The sequence below is a fragment of the Alosa sapidissima genome, chromosome 1 (assembly GCF_018492685.1).
Source record: "Alosa sapidissima isolate fAloSap1 chromosome 1, fAloSap1.pri, whole genome shotgun sequence".
Classification (NCBI taxonomy): Eukaryota; Metazoa; Chordata; class Actinopteri; order Clupeiformes; family Clupeidae; genus Alosa; species Alosa sapidissima.
In genome coordinates this window covers 3,329,347-3,344,936 of record NC_055957.1, presented here as the reverse complement: position 1 = coordinate 3,344,936, position 15,590 = coordinate 3,329,347, and the positions used below count along the sequence as shown (strand labels likewise).

Genomic DNA, 15,590 nt, shown 5'->3' with positions numbered 1-15,590 from the left:
TGAACACACCATGCCATGTGTGTGGCTTCCCTTCCATGTGAACACACCATGCCATGTTTGCCGAGGGGTTGAGCTCCATATCACGCCTATCGCCTATCTTCGCTAACAGTAGGTATCTTGTCATTATTTCCAGAAAGCTCGTAAATGGCGCGATGGGAACGGTCGGGAAAGTGGGATCGTGTTGTCTTGTTGGTAAACGATCCCGCCACAGGAAGCCTCACGAGCCTGTGGTTTTGTCTTTATGGAGTCCTGATGGGATTCCCATCACTCCCCCCCCCCCCCCCCCCCCCATTCCCAGAGCACTACGTTATGGAAACGCCACGTCAGTTGTGAGCCAGTCCAGGCCGAACCTGCGTCTCTGCGTTTGGAGCGTCGTTAACGACTAATACGCGCATCGCATCCAGAAAAGCAGGGCACAGGACAAACCCACTCCACTAATTGGAAATAGAGTTGTCATTAGTCAGGCCACATCTGTGTCATAAAGGCATGGACACACATGGCCTATTCAACATGTCGTTAAGTGGAGATGTCAGCTGCTGGTCTGTTTGCCATTTGTTTTAGTGTCTCACTGAGTGGGGTTCAGTGTTGAGCGCAAACACATCCATGGTCAACGCAGGAATGCCAAGCTTCTACAGTCTGAATAGCACGTCTCAGGAAAAGGTTATTCACTTCCCTTACATGGCTAATACAGATGGTAAGTTGAGTAGCTCTTTCAAAGCTGACCTGGAGACGCATAGGTTCATTCCCACTCAGCGTTTTGCTCATCACATCGCCAATCATTCCCACACATTGTAACCCCAGAGACTTACTCTGGCTAATGTAATGTTAGTGTATATCATTGCATGATATCCATATGGATCCACTCTTGCATGGTTTCAGCTAGTATTACTTCAGCCGGTCTGGTCAAATAATTACTAAAGACTCAAAGCCCCTAGACACATGCAGACGCCAGCCTATCTCCACCCACACAGATAAGTGTGCTGCTGAAGTCATTTTTGTGGTGCATCTCTCAGTGTGTATCACTTCTCAGGAGACTTAACTTGGTTAAGGAGAAATTACCAAATAATGGAATTTTACGCACACACCCACACCCACACCCACACACACACACACACACACACACACACTGATCTCTGGATCATTCTGTCTGACGTAGGTGGATTAAAGCTTGCTTTTGACACCTCATCAAAAGAAATGAAAAATTGATTTTTCTTGGGGGTTTTTTTGTAAGTTGCGTCAACTTTCCATGTGCCTTTAGTCTCACACCTCATAAGTAAATCAGGGGGAAAGTAGCATGGAGCAACTGTGTATAATGGAACAGGCCCACATGTGAAGAAACGCTCCCATTCACATCTCTGAAACGTTTGCACACAGTAACCTTGATCGGCCGCTAATCTGGACTGGCTATCATCCTGTTGAAGGCCAGTCCGTCATGATTACTTTGCTGCATATGATCTCTACATGAGAATGGACCATCTGTGAGACACACACACACACTCACACACACACACACAAAAGTGTTGTGCGGCATGTGAGATTAGAGCAATACACAGGACCTGATCTCATCCCGTGCTTCCCATGAAGCCTCTGGACTTGACTGTGTCCTTCTGCTGGAACACCACTCAGCCATCACTCACATTCTCACTTCTGCACTCTCTCATTCTCACATACTCACCTCTGCACTCACTCTCTCATTCTCACACACTCACCTCTGCACTCACTCTCTCATTCTCACATTCTCACCTCTGCACTCACTCTCTCATTCTCACATACTCCCTTCTGCACTCACTCACTCATTCTCACATTCACATGCACATTCAAGTCACTAACTCTGGCACAGTACATGCTCATTATCACACAGTCAATAATACACACACATGCATGCACACTCACTCATACACCCTCATACACACACATGCATGCACACTCACACACATGCATGCATACTCACTCAAACACACACATGCATGCACACTCACTCATACACCCTCACACACATGCATGCATACTCACTCATACACACACATGCATGCACACTCACTCATACACCCTCACACACATGCATGCATACTCACTCATACACACACATGCATGCATACTCACTCATACACCCTCATACACACACATGCATGCACACTCACTCATACACCCTCACACACATGCATGCATACTCACTCATACACCCTTATACACTCATTCATTTTTCATTCACACTCACTTGCTTGTGGCATATGGTTCACTCTGTGAAGGAGTCTGAAGCTGGAGGAAAATCAACCTGGTTAGGTTGACCTGTCACTCACTCACTCTGTCTCTTCCTTTCAATGTAAAATACATTTGATGTAATAACGCTTTTGTAAAATTCAAATTCTCATAAACTCTCTGTGTATATCTGTGTATATCTGTGGTGTATGAACAGCAGCATCCCTTTTCTCACCCAGGTGCTTTTCATGAGGCCTCTGGGCCTTTGAGAGGTGGATAAACTATGTTTACTTGCGTTTAGCCTCCACTACATCCCTGACTAGTGGCAAATGTATTCGCCAGTGATTTGCCACCACACTAAGCCCAGAACGTCCAGTGAACTTATGGTGACAAACCTAATTTGCATATAACTTTGCAACATTGCCAAAACTGTTTGCCAGAAACCTAATTTGCATTTGACCTTGTCACAAATTTGCAGCAACTGTTGGCCAGAAACCTGACATTTCTCTAAGGGTATGTATAAAAATACATAGCATAAAAATAAAAAGATTAAAAATATATATCTAGCTGAGCATTGCTCTGTGAAATGAACCGGGGCTTTTCCCTTAGGGCAGTGGTTCTCAAAGTGTGGGGTGGGCCTCACTATTGGGGAATAGAGACATGACAGGTGAGGCGCGAACAAACAAGAAGAAATGAGAAGAATTGTTTTTGTGCCTAATGCCTTTCTTTTTTGACAAGGAAGATCATAGATTCAAAACAAGTCATAAACAGACCAACGTAATGTAATTAAAACATCATCAGACCCTGCGGACCAAGACGGGAGCTGTAACGTGAAACCAAAATGCAAAAATAATATTTTAACATTACCATGTTGCCGGGGTGATGGGGCCAGGTGGGATTGGAAAATTCCCCACCTCCAAAGTGGGGAATGACAGAAAAGTTTGAGAACCACTGCCTACTTGATAAGTCACAGGTGCTGTCCCACTCATTCACTCAATCAGTCACTCAGTGAAGATAGTGGATGTGTCCTCCTGGTTATCTTGGTCCATCTCTCCTCTCTCTCCTACACACTCTCTTACTTCCTCCCACTCACCACATGCTCAGGAAGGGGCTCTTTGGGGTCAGGAATTCAAATAAATGTAGAAAAAAGGAAATCCAAGGCACTCTTCTTCACAATTATTTTAGAATTTAAAAGCCTTTTTTTACTGGCTATTTCATGATGTAAAATGTAAAAACCCTATGAAATGAAATAGCCAGTAAAAAAAAAAAGGCTTTTTAAATCATTTTGAAGAAGAGTGCCTTGGATTTCCTTTTTTCTACAGTCTTGACTATCTTACAGTAACTATCTCTTTTTGTCCATCTCTCTCTCTCTCGCTCTCTCTCTCTCTTGCTCTTGTTCTCATACTTTCCTTTGCTCACTCTGTCTAACTCTACTAGACATATCTGCAGCCTTTGATACTGTAAACCATGACATTCTCCTTTCTACACTATCTGAACTGGGCATTTCTGGGAAAGCTTTTGAGGGGGCGTTCTTTCAGTCAAATCATGATTTATATCATAGTATTTTTTTATTATTATTATTTATTTTCATTAGGATTGCATTGACATTACAGTATTGTTTGTAATTGCTATTCTCCTTACGTAAAGTAGTCTTACCAACTTTTTAAAACTGTTCACTGTGAATTTACAGTACTACATGTCAATGACAGTTACATATTGGGAGGAATTAATCATTTTTATTCAATAAATGTAGTCTTTTCACAGTTTTTCTGATACCAGAAAAATAAGAAAGAAATGGCACAGACATAGCAAAAATGGCTAAAACTTCTATTTTGGAGGACTATATTTTGCATTTTGTTGTCCAGTGTGCACTGTGCAATGATTGACTGAAATCACACAGTGATTTGACTAGAAGATGTGTTGTTTGAAGGCAACATTTGTTGTTTGAAGGCAACATTTGCTTTTGTTGCATTTAAATGTTATGAGAGAGTAAGAGGCTTTTGCGAGCGAAATGTGTCATTTTGGCCAGAGTGCTTTTGTAAAACCCCCTATAGTACGGTGTCTTGTGTAATCCAGCTGGATTTTCTTGTAAAAATTGTTTTTTTTTTGCATATTTTGCAAGTATAGAGTCTAAGGAGCAAGATTTTTTTTTTGTCTTCAAATTTTCACGATCCATTTTCACTCTTAGATGACATCATCATTTATGTAATGCATAATCAAGACTGGGACTGCTAACACTTGGGGGTCAAATGTGAGAAAACACTGGTAAAGAGGGTATTTTGCCTAATTTTTGGGTGCTGATTCTGAATATCATATTTACTTAGCTGATTTTTTAGTTTTAAACATGCTAATTAGCATTTGCAGCCTAAAACTGGCCTCCATAGGCAACATAGAACGGGTGAATAGGGTAAAAAAAATAACTCCTTGGTATTCTAACTTTACTAGTTGATTATTTATGTAGAGACAATATTTTTTTGCAAGTTTTCTGAAAATATATGTTTATGGATGTAATTTAACAATATCTCATTAATTATGCACTAATTTGCATACATTTCAATTACAAAAAAAAGAGACATCTGAATATTGGATAGTTAACATTGAATGTAGTCAGGTTCAGGTTTGCCTTGAGTACTTTTCTGGATTCAGAGCCTTAAAAGAACGGCTTGTTCAAGCGCCAGTCCTAGGTTATGCCGATTTCAGTCGTCCCTTTATCTTAGAGACGGATGCAAGCCATGCAGGATTGGGGGCAGTTCTGTGACACTTCCAGGCTAACGAGTTTTGACTAAAAACGGTAAAATCGAACTTTCTCAAAACACATCCAAATGACATGATTTTGATGTCAACTCAACGTATGTACTCCCAATCATCCGTAAATTGATCTAAAGTGCATTTTACTCCGGATAATTCCTTTAATTTCAAACCTGTCAAGACAGTGTCAAAAAAGCATTACAATGTTTGGATAAAATCCACAATCTAGTTTGAAACAATACAGCTGACATTCATAAAAAGCAATATACTAAAGGCATTACATTTGTTCCTCATTGTTACAATTCATGAATGGATTTAAATAATCATGTCTAAACATCAGGAAGTTCTGTCAAAATATAAAAACATGTATACGTACTGGACTGGCGTAATTATGTGATTGTCTACAGTGCTCTGGGGTAGTGTATCCACATCTCAGCACCTTCCGTGGCCAAAAGACGACATGTGAATCATGCCAATCATGTGTTGTGATCTCGCCGCTGGAGCGAGGCCGGTGTTGTGAAGCCTTGCAGACGCGCAGTTCTGCCCCAAATAGATGCCCGATAAGGGCCCAAAATGTTTTGCAATATGGCCGCAGAGTGGAGGGACTTGCCTAAAGGACTCATAAAGTGGTGTTTGGGAATCAAGAGTCCAACATGGGTGTCTTGGTGAGGTTCTTGGATCCTTTGACGATTTCTGGCTTCAGAAAAATTCCCCACTTCCATAAATTGAGAGGAAATATCTTCTCCAAACAGTAGCTGGAAGTCCTGCAGCACCTACAATCATCACCGTGACAGACAAAAAGAGTTAAGTCAAAACAAGGTCATTTGAAATAATAATACAGTGATCAAATGTTTTATACATCACTTAATAGTTTAAAATGTTCTAATACACGTCTACATTTACTGGCTGCCCTTATCAAAAAATCCTTGAGGATTTTCATTTTTTCCAATATGATTCTACAGGATTGTAAGAATCCTTTAGGATTTCTTGATATTACAATAGGATTTGTATGTTCATTGTTACAGTCCTATAGGATTACAAACTTGTCCAATAGGATTGTAAAATTCCAATAGGATTTTTAAATAAGATCAAAATTTCTTATAGGATTTTTATCCTGTTAAGTCCTGTAAACTTCAGGTTGTCCTAAAGCTAATTCAATGCAATTAAAAAATTGCATCTCTATCCTACACTGCTAGTTCTGTTCTACGTTTTATGTCATATGCCCATTTTCCTAAATTAATAATATCTTGGAAAGTTCAGAAAGGATATTAATTTTTAGACGGCCAACCCAGGCCGAACAGATTTTGGTGGTGATCTGAACACCTGGAATTTATTGCATCAGTGACCCTTGGGCAGAGCTAAGTCTGCGCTCTCTGAGTGCTTTTCTAGTTTATTTATTATTAAAACAGTAGACTATTTCAAAGAATATCATGTTAAAACCTGATGCCTTTGGTTAATAATGATTAAATGCTGCACGTGAATAGGCCTAAGACAGTGATTGAATTGAGATGAATTGTTCTCTGAATACAAACAGGCAGGTTAGTAATTTATATAGGCCTACAGTATATAAAAAAAAAAATTGAATATCCTTAAAAAAATTAGAATATCCTTAAACTTTATAGAGGTGGGGGTCTGAGGGTAGCAGCATGTGGCTTGGGGAGGGGGAACGGGTGCAGGTGGTCCCTGATTTATTTATTTATTTATTTATTTATGTATGTATGTATTTATTTATTTTTAATTTTTTTGGACAAAGGGCTCCTTGGTCTGAAAAAGTTTGAGAAACACTGAGCTAACACAGACATAAAGATTTACACATGGTATGTCAAATGTATTCTATTTTTAAAAAGTTTCAATTATTGTATACATTTTACAGTTGAAAGAGATATGAAAGAGGAAAGAGGTATGGCACTGCATCAAATGCAGTTAGATCATACAATTTAGTTGAAGTGATGCCTTTAAGGAGTCAAGGTATGTCTGTGTTAAATTACTTCCCACATACCTTGAATAAACACTAGACAGTTGCCTAATGCAGTGGACAGTGCTGGAGTCATCTGGGGAAGGCCTATAGAGTGGTAGCTGAGCTAGCTTCTCTACTGTAAGCCCTGACTCAAACTCGACAATGACTGTGTTTTGTAATTCTGGATCAGAACTACTTACGTGTATCACCCGTGAAAAAGGCCCATGTTCCTCTAAAAACCTAAACATTTCTCCATCTGTATCACTATCACTCGTACCACTGACTAAGACGGAATTAGGCACTTTAACATTTTTTTCTAACCACATCCATTTCAAATGTACAGTTTCAATGTAAAGTCTGAGTTTCAATGTAAAATCTGAAGTCCAATAGAAAATATGTAAATACAAAACAAAATATATATACACTATAAATACTAATTACAAAATGGTCAATACTACCCCCCTCCTGGCTTTCCTCCGGAGTGTCTGCCTTGTGTAACTCCTTTAGATTTTATTGATGGTAATACTGTCTCTCTGAATCCTACTGGACAGCCACTGGACAAGTCTCCTCTACTCCATGTCTCTTGCAAAATTAGGATGTCAGAGTTTTTTTTATCTCTTTCAGAAAATCTGAGTTTCTACTCTTAATGCCAAAAATAGATGACCTTAGGCCCTGAATATTCCAAGATGCAATTTTTAAAGATGAACCCTTTATAAATAATGCTTTAACTGTTTTTGCAGGTTTGTGATAAACATAAAGAACATTGATGAACATAAAAGATCTATCTATCTAAATATCTACACCTTCTCATACAAATATACATACACATACAAGTACACATACACATACTTACATACACATATTTTGTGGTTGGCTGACACGCTAAAGCACAAGACAAACAAACAAGGACATACTTTTTTTTTTTGGTAAACACATGCAGTTGATAGACACACTAACATATAGTATACAAACGCAGACTTCTGGTATATACACACACACGCACACACACACGCACACATACGCTCATACGCTCATATAACAAACACAGACTTATGTGTACTTTTGGTATATACACACACATATATACATTCATACACACACACATTCACATAATAAACATATCTTTTCCACATATAAACATACAATCAAACACGCCGATATCTTTTTGACAATCACACACATACGCCCAGAACAATTACACATGTTCATACACACACACACACTCACACACACACGCACACACACTGATCTACATAACTTTTTTTTTTTCATTCCTTTGAGGGATATAGTATTGCCCCTTCTTTTGATTATTGTCTTGGTTACTGACCCATGAGATGATAACATAGACGGCTGAGCATTTGTTGGATGTCTTTCAGTTCTGTAGATGGGGGTGGTGATGGGTAAGATGTGGATGGGTCTATAATGGGGGGAGGAATGGTTGTATGGGGGACTGATGCTCCGCTGACAGCTTGAGCGTAACTCAGGTTCTGGTTCTGAGTGAAGCTCTGCTGATCCTGTACCAGGTTGTACTGTACTGTTGGGCAGGAGCTGATCTTTGGGATGCTGGATGCTTTTGTCTGCTTGTGGAATGGCCATGTTGAGGAGGTCTCTAATCGTGGAGTTGCCCCAGTGCCTCTGATGTTGGTGGTGAACAGGGTGGCCTGTCTGGTGGTGGTGTGGCAGGGAGGTTCTCTGGATGGTGCGGTTGAGAGCGACGTCTTTCAGAGTCTTTGCAAAGGATGGGACAGCCTCTTTGTGCAGGTGGACATGATCAAAGAGGTTGTTGTGATTTTAAGCAAGGGGTGGTGAGCCAGAAAAACATTTTGCTTCATGGCACAGTCTCTGGATATGCTTGCATTAATCCTGTTGATGGTGTCAGGGTGGAAGTCCGTTCTTGGCAGCAGTGTGGAGATAACAACTCTGGCCTCAGGGAAGTTGGAGGATGCCTTCTCCATCACGTTGGCCTCAGGAAGGTTGGAGGATGCCTTCTCCATCACGTTGGCCTCAGGGAAGTTGGAGGATGCCTTCTCCATCACGTTGGCCTCAGGGAAGTTGGAGGATGCCTTCTCCATCACGTGCTTGAGTGATAGGGCAACTCTCTCCTGTTCTGTTCTCAGGTCGTTTGTTTCTGTATGAATGATTATGTGGCTTGGATTGCCCAACTGCTCCACTGAAAGAAGATCCAAGGCTTTCTTAGTGTTAGGACACCATAACTTTTTTGTCCGATGGTGTAGGAACAATTTCTTCTCTTCCACAAAATTGCCGTTGGAGTCCATGAGGAGAATGATCTGGGTGGGACTTGAAGTGGTAGGCGAGGCAGGAGTTTGTGAGGGAAGAGGAGTTTCAGTCTGCTCGTTCAGTACACAGAGAAGAGGGCAACTGTCTGGAGACTTGTCCAAGTTCTCCCCTTGCTTTTCACTGAGTGACAGCGTCAGCTTCTCCGTCAGGCATGACAGTTGACTTGAATGAGACTCGCTGTCTACTCTCAACTGTCTGATCTCCTCTGACATCAGGGAGAGCTGTTTGATGAATTCCTCCCTTTCCCTTCTCAGTTCTTTGATTTCCTTTTTCAGTGCCACCATCTCTCTCTCTCTCTCTCTCTCTCTCTCTCTCAAATTCAAATTCAAAGGAGCTTTATTACTGTTTGGGTACAGTGTTGCCAAAGCCAATGTTACAGATAGCACGGTAGAATCACAAAAGAAAGAAAATAGAGATACAGAAATTTTAACATAGAATAACACAGATTTTACCACAGAATAAACTGAACCTGTCTCTCTCTCCCTCTCTCGGTCTTGTGCCATGTGCTCTCTGCAGAATAGCATTTCTCCCTTTTCCCTTTCATCTTTGTCATTTGAGCCAGTTAATGAAAACCTGACAGAGAATTTTTTAATGTTTTTTTTTTTCAATCCCTCTCCACTGCACCGTTCAGCAAGCCTAGAATGTTCCGAAAACTATTTACGGCAATGTTCCAAAGAAGTCCGAAGCTTTCAGTGTGATTAATTGAACTAATCAGCAAAGTGAACGTATGTGTACACGGACATGTTAATGGGACAGCAGTAGTTAGTCACTGAATTTGGTGTGGAAACGGCAGACTTGGATCATTTGTGTATTTTGCTGAGTGGAAGTTTAGCTCATGGCTGGAAGGGACACCAGGTTCATTCCACGCCAGGCCAGTGTGATCAGGAATCATGTTCGTCTCTTAAGCAGTGACCAGATCATAGCTGGTATTCTTAAACAGGATGTGACTGTGGAGACCGTCCAAAAAATGAAAGCACAGAGGGATCTGGTTTGACGACAGGACGATCCTTGTGGGAAGTGAGAATATGTGGGGTGTGTGTGACAGCGGACCCTGGCATGTTTTTTTCATTTGCTAATGTCAAAGGTCAACTCGTGTTCATTGCATTTTTATTTGCCCAGATGACCACTGACCAAACAGCTATTAATCATTCCTTAAAGGGATACCAGGCAAGCCTGATGCTTTTTCTCTACAAAGCTCCCCCTAACGTCTGTACGTGTCGATACGTGTGCGAGCCCTCGCTCGGTCTGAAGCTATTTTCCTTTTCTTTGCATCTTCCGTCAAGGGTTTTCGCTGCTTATTCGCCGGCTCTGCCATTATACACACGTTTGCAACAATCGCTAGCGTTTCGTTAGCCTGCCTCTGTGCTGGGGATGCAGGATGTAAACTGATCCTGCTTCTTGCGATGTCTGAGACTTTGTGAGACTGAAGGTCGGCGGGTAGGATACACCGAACTTGCAAGTGGGATATTCTTCCTACAGGCAGTAGGGGTGGGCGAGAGAGCCTTCATTCGCCCCAGAATGAGTCATTTAACCATATACCGACTTACGAAGATGATTAATTAACACGAAAACGTTGCCTGGTGTCCCTTTAAGTGAATGCGGAGGGGAACTTTTAACAGGGAAACTCATATGTTTTCTCAAATGCCCTCAAATATGTTAACACTAAATTGGCTGTGTAATGTAATAACTGTAGTGTTCAGTAATGGGAAGATAAGGGCCTTTTGTAGTTATGTGTTGACTTAGCTACATTTGTTTGCACAGATACAGCCATGGCCATTGGGGAGGGTGCAATTGCTCCAAGTTTATATTTATAACATACATTTATATACATTTTATAGTGTTTGTGTTGTATATGTCCTTTATAGCATACATTTATATACATTTTATAGTGTTTGTGTTGTATATGTCCTTGAATAGTGGTGTGCACGTGTGTGTTTGTGTGCATGTGTGTGCGCGTGCACATGTGTGTGTGCTGTTTGTGGTAATTCTAGGAAAGGACATGTAATCATCAACTTGGAACTATACATTCATATAGAGAGGCTGATCAACATTCTGCATAGTCTCCCACACATTTTTCTTTTTAGCATATACTTGCAATATTGCCATTTCTAGAAACTGCACATTTTTATGGACGAATCTGTTGTCTGATTTATGGATCGGATTTATGAAGGCAAACACATGAGATTACTGCCTCTGATGCCTGTCAGAGCATCCTTGAATGGAGCAGCAGAAATATACTCTTGGATACCTCTGCACAGTCTTTTGCAACGTCCAGTCATTGCACATCCCTGCAGGTGTGGCAGTAGTAGAGTATAAATAGGGAAAACATTTTTCAAATATCATCATGAGCTTGTTAGTTAGGCGTTGGCATCAAGTAATTCCCTAAGGTGAATCCAATTGGCACCCTTGATATTGAGATACGTTTAAAAACATAACAAGCACACAGGGAAAACAAGAAGCGTTTGTGAGGCTAAGGCCGTTTCACACCGGGTGCGTGGCGTGTGCGTGTCAGCTACGTGGCGTTTTTATTTCGGCTCCCATGGTAACAGGTAAGAGTTTGAACACCGCTTGCGTGGCACGCACGTCTCAGTTGCAGCTCAAGCCGCGCCGAAAACGCGTGCATGCTAGGAGTAAGACTCACGCCTATTTTTCACAACACAGGCAAGCGTGTTGGAAGCGTTTCCATTCAAAACAGTGAAGAAGAAAAAACCGACGTGAGGAAAAGAGACGTTTTAATTGGCAGAGAGGCCGCCGCAGCACCGCATCAGACACGCTTCTGGTAAGCAAAGACAGAAAATTCCACGCAACTGACACGCAACAGACACGCGACGTTAACGCCACGTACCCGGTGTGAAACGGGCCTAAGAGTGCACCGCTACATGGTCAGAGGTCAAGAGTGAACATTTATGATCATAAAGCTGCTCACCTTGTGTTTGGTCTCTCCCTTGGTTACTGGGTCATTACAAAGCAAAGATTCTAGTTAGATCTTTGATATACATGTATGTTCTTTCATACATTCAATGCTAAATCAACAATCAAACAAGTAAAGTTGCTATGACACCAGTTTAACTTTGTATTGTAGTTACCATAGGTAACATTCCATTTATATGCTTGTTGCCATGCAAATTGAAACATGCATTCTGTTCTCTTTATGGTGTGGAAACAGGGCATGAATCCAACTGCTGTCTCGTACCTTGTAATGATGTCTCCACCACATCAGTCTAAAGGGGAACAGGCTCTCCCGATTTCTAAAGGTGAAAGTTTTCCAGACAGTCCATAAAAAGACATACATAAGCAACTGTGTCCTTTATCCATTAACTGTTATATGTCATAGGATTTCTGTTATGACGAGCCTCTCTCAGGGTTGCCACCTTGAATTCCGTTAATACGCTGTATTCTATGCAATGGCAATAAAGCTTCTATTCTCTCTCTCCCTCTCTCCAGTTTCAATTCAAAGACCTTTATTGGCATGACAAAAATCATCAATCTACAAATCTCAATTTGTATTGCTAAAGCGATACTCATGCTGTGTGTGTGTGTGTGTGTGTGTGTCCATGTCTGCAATGGCTCGTTCAGATATTCCCTAGTGTTGACAAGCATTGTTATAGACTCTCAATGATGAATGTGATGTGTTTGAAATGGAATGCATTAATTGCTTACACTGTATGACTTGCAGCATCACCACGTGCGTATGTGTGCTTGCAATACCGTAATTCTGTGTAGTCATCTACCTCTGGTCTTTATTTGGACATGCGTTAGGGTTACGTTAGACAGGGGCATTTGGACATGCGTTAGGGTTACGTTAGACAGGGGCATTTGGACATGCGTTATGGTTACGTTAGACAGGGGCATTTGTAGGCGACTTGTTTGTATTTCACTAATTAAAATAATGGGTGATTTATCAGAAGGTGTCCAACTGGCAGATATCCCAACGACTTAAATGGTAAATCTAACTGACAACTGGTTTAGAAGCCGTTTGAGTTAGAGGAGAAGATTAAAAACAAACAATCAGGATTGCAATTAAGTTCTCGCCAATAGAAGTGCGGGACCCTAACCGTGTGGAAACATAAGGCTTTTAACAAGAGGCCAAGGGGAATTGCACACATACTGCCTAGAAACATAAACATAAACACGTTTGTTTGGAGAGACATTCTGTCAGTTTCAAGCTGTGATGTCGATTGCAGGTTGAGTTACCCTGCCGAGGCCCTTATTTAGTTCTGCTGAACTAAAAATTATTAACACAATCTCTTATTAATCTACTGAGCTTAATCATTAACACAATCTCTTATTAATCTAGTTCTAATGTTTTTAGAAAAGATAGAAAGACTGGCAGAGGAGGCGGGCTATTGATGTATGTCAAAAACCACATTAACTGCAAAGAAGTTGACCTGAACTGTATGGATATGGAATGTATGGCAGTATGAATGGTCCTATCTGCCAACATGTCTTTTACTGTTATTTGTATATACAGACCATCTTCATCTAATTGTAAGTTTTATGAATACTTGAGAAATATTTTGAAAGAATTTGACAGAAACAAAGAACTAATTCTACTTGTCGATTTTAACATAAACTGGATGGAGAAATCAAAAAGAAAAAAACTCAAAGATATTACAAACCAATTTGATTTAACCCAATTAGTCCAAGGCCCCACTAGAATCACTTCATCGTCCCAAACACAGATTGATCTAATATTTAGTAATAAGGCAGAGAGAATAACTACAACTTTTAATTTTCTGACTGGGCTATCAGATCACAATTTGACACTGATTTCTAGGAAACTAACTAAGCAAAGGTTTAAGTATCAACAGGAAAGTAAAAAGGTCTTTAACGTCATACCAAAACGGCTTATCAATGATTTTGAAAGCCAATTCAGACAACTTTCTCGGAGTGAGTTGCTTGCCACAGATAGTGTTGATGATGCTTCTGAGAGCTTAATGACTATGATTAACAAAGTTAAAAGTGAATTCAATAAAAATATAATTTACTCTAGGAAAAAGCAAAACTTGCCCTGGCTCAGTGAACAAGTATGGGCTTTAATGAGGCAGAGGGACTATGCATTAAAAACTGCAGTTAGGTCTGGGTTAGCCCATGATAGAAGAACCTTTCAACAATTGCGTAACAAAGTTGTAAAAGAACTTGAAAATCAAAAGCAATTTTTTTTATCAACATTATCAAGGACTCCAAAGGAAATAGCAGGCAAACTTGGAAAAACATTAATATGGTCCTTAAAAAGGATCATAATAGTAACAGAGATAAGGGGCTTGAGCTACAAGTACAGGGCACATTAACACAAGATAAAGTCAAAATCTGTTCTGAGTTTAATACTTATTTCATTGATTCTGTGCAAGATTTAGCAATAGGATTTGGACCTAGAGAGAAATGCATCACACCACCAAATGACAATCTCCCACTTTTTAACATATCTGAGGTCACAGAATCCTCTATAGTTAAAACCATAGGCCACCTTAAGAACTCAAAGGCTAAAGATGTTTTTGATTGTGACTGTGCATTTGTGAAGAAGTATAAATATATCCTCTCCACTCCAATAACACATCTGGTCAACCTGTCTTTTAATCATAGTTTTTTTCCTATGGCTTGGAAAACAGCAGCAATAACTCCTGTTTACAAGGCTGGTGATGTAACTGATGTTACCAACTACAGACCTATCAGTATACTCCCTGTCATTTCTAAAGTGAGTGAAAGGATAGTGTGTGACCAGTTGATGGACCATTTAAATCAGGGCCATTCTCCACTGCACCCTATGCAATTTGGTTTTAGAAAGAACCACTCAACTGAGACAGCAAACTGTTACTTTATTGAGCAAATTAAATCCAGCCTTGCGTTTATCCATTATGCCCCCAAACTATGGAACACCCTGCCTCTGTACATCAAGCAGGCGAGTTCAGTAAATATTTTTAAAAAAGATCTGAAAACATACCTGTACAGGAAAGCTTTTAGTTAACTCATCTTATCCTGTAGACTACATTTTCAGATTATTCTACATCTGCTACTATTGGAGGGCGCAGCCAGCCAGAAGCAGATGGGCTCCCCCTATTAAGTCAGGTTCTGCTCAAGGTTTCTTCCGGGAATATGGGAGTTTTTCCTTGCCACAGTTGCCATATGGCGTGCTTGTGGGGGGTAAGAGGGTTAAGGCTGCCAGTCTTATGACGTCATTTTCTATATTTTTGATATGTTGCTGAGTATATCATAAACAGCAAAGAAAAGTGATTGATAATGACTGACTGACTATTATTGTGTTACATGCTTCAAATGTAAAGCACTTTGAGCTGCATTCTGTGTATGAAAGGTGCTATACAAATAAAGCTTTATTATTATTATTATTATTATTATAATGGGGGTGCTGTTTTCCTTGATTTCAGAAAAG

The 15,590-nt window shown here is 40.4% G+C and overlaps 1 protein-coding gene across 1 annotated transcript in view; it reads left to right on the top strand.

Moving 5' to 3' along the window:
• The window catches only part of nid2a (nidogen 2a (osteonidogen)), a 110,322-nt gene continuing 94,732 nt past the window's right edge, over positions 1 to 15,590 (top strand). The window contains exon 1 of the mRNA XM_042087020.1: positions 1 to 108. The gene's annotated coding sequence lies outside the window, so the exon portion shown is untranslated. The remainder of the gene's footprint in view (positions 109 to 15,590) is intronic.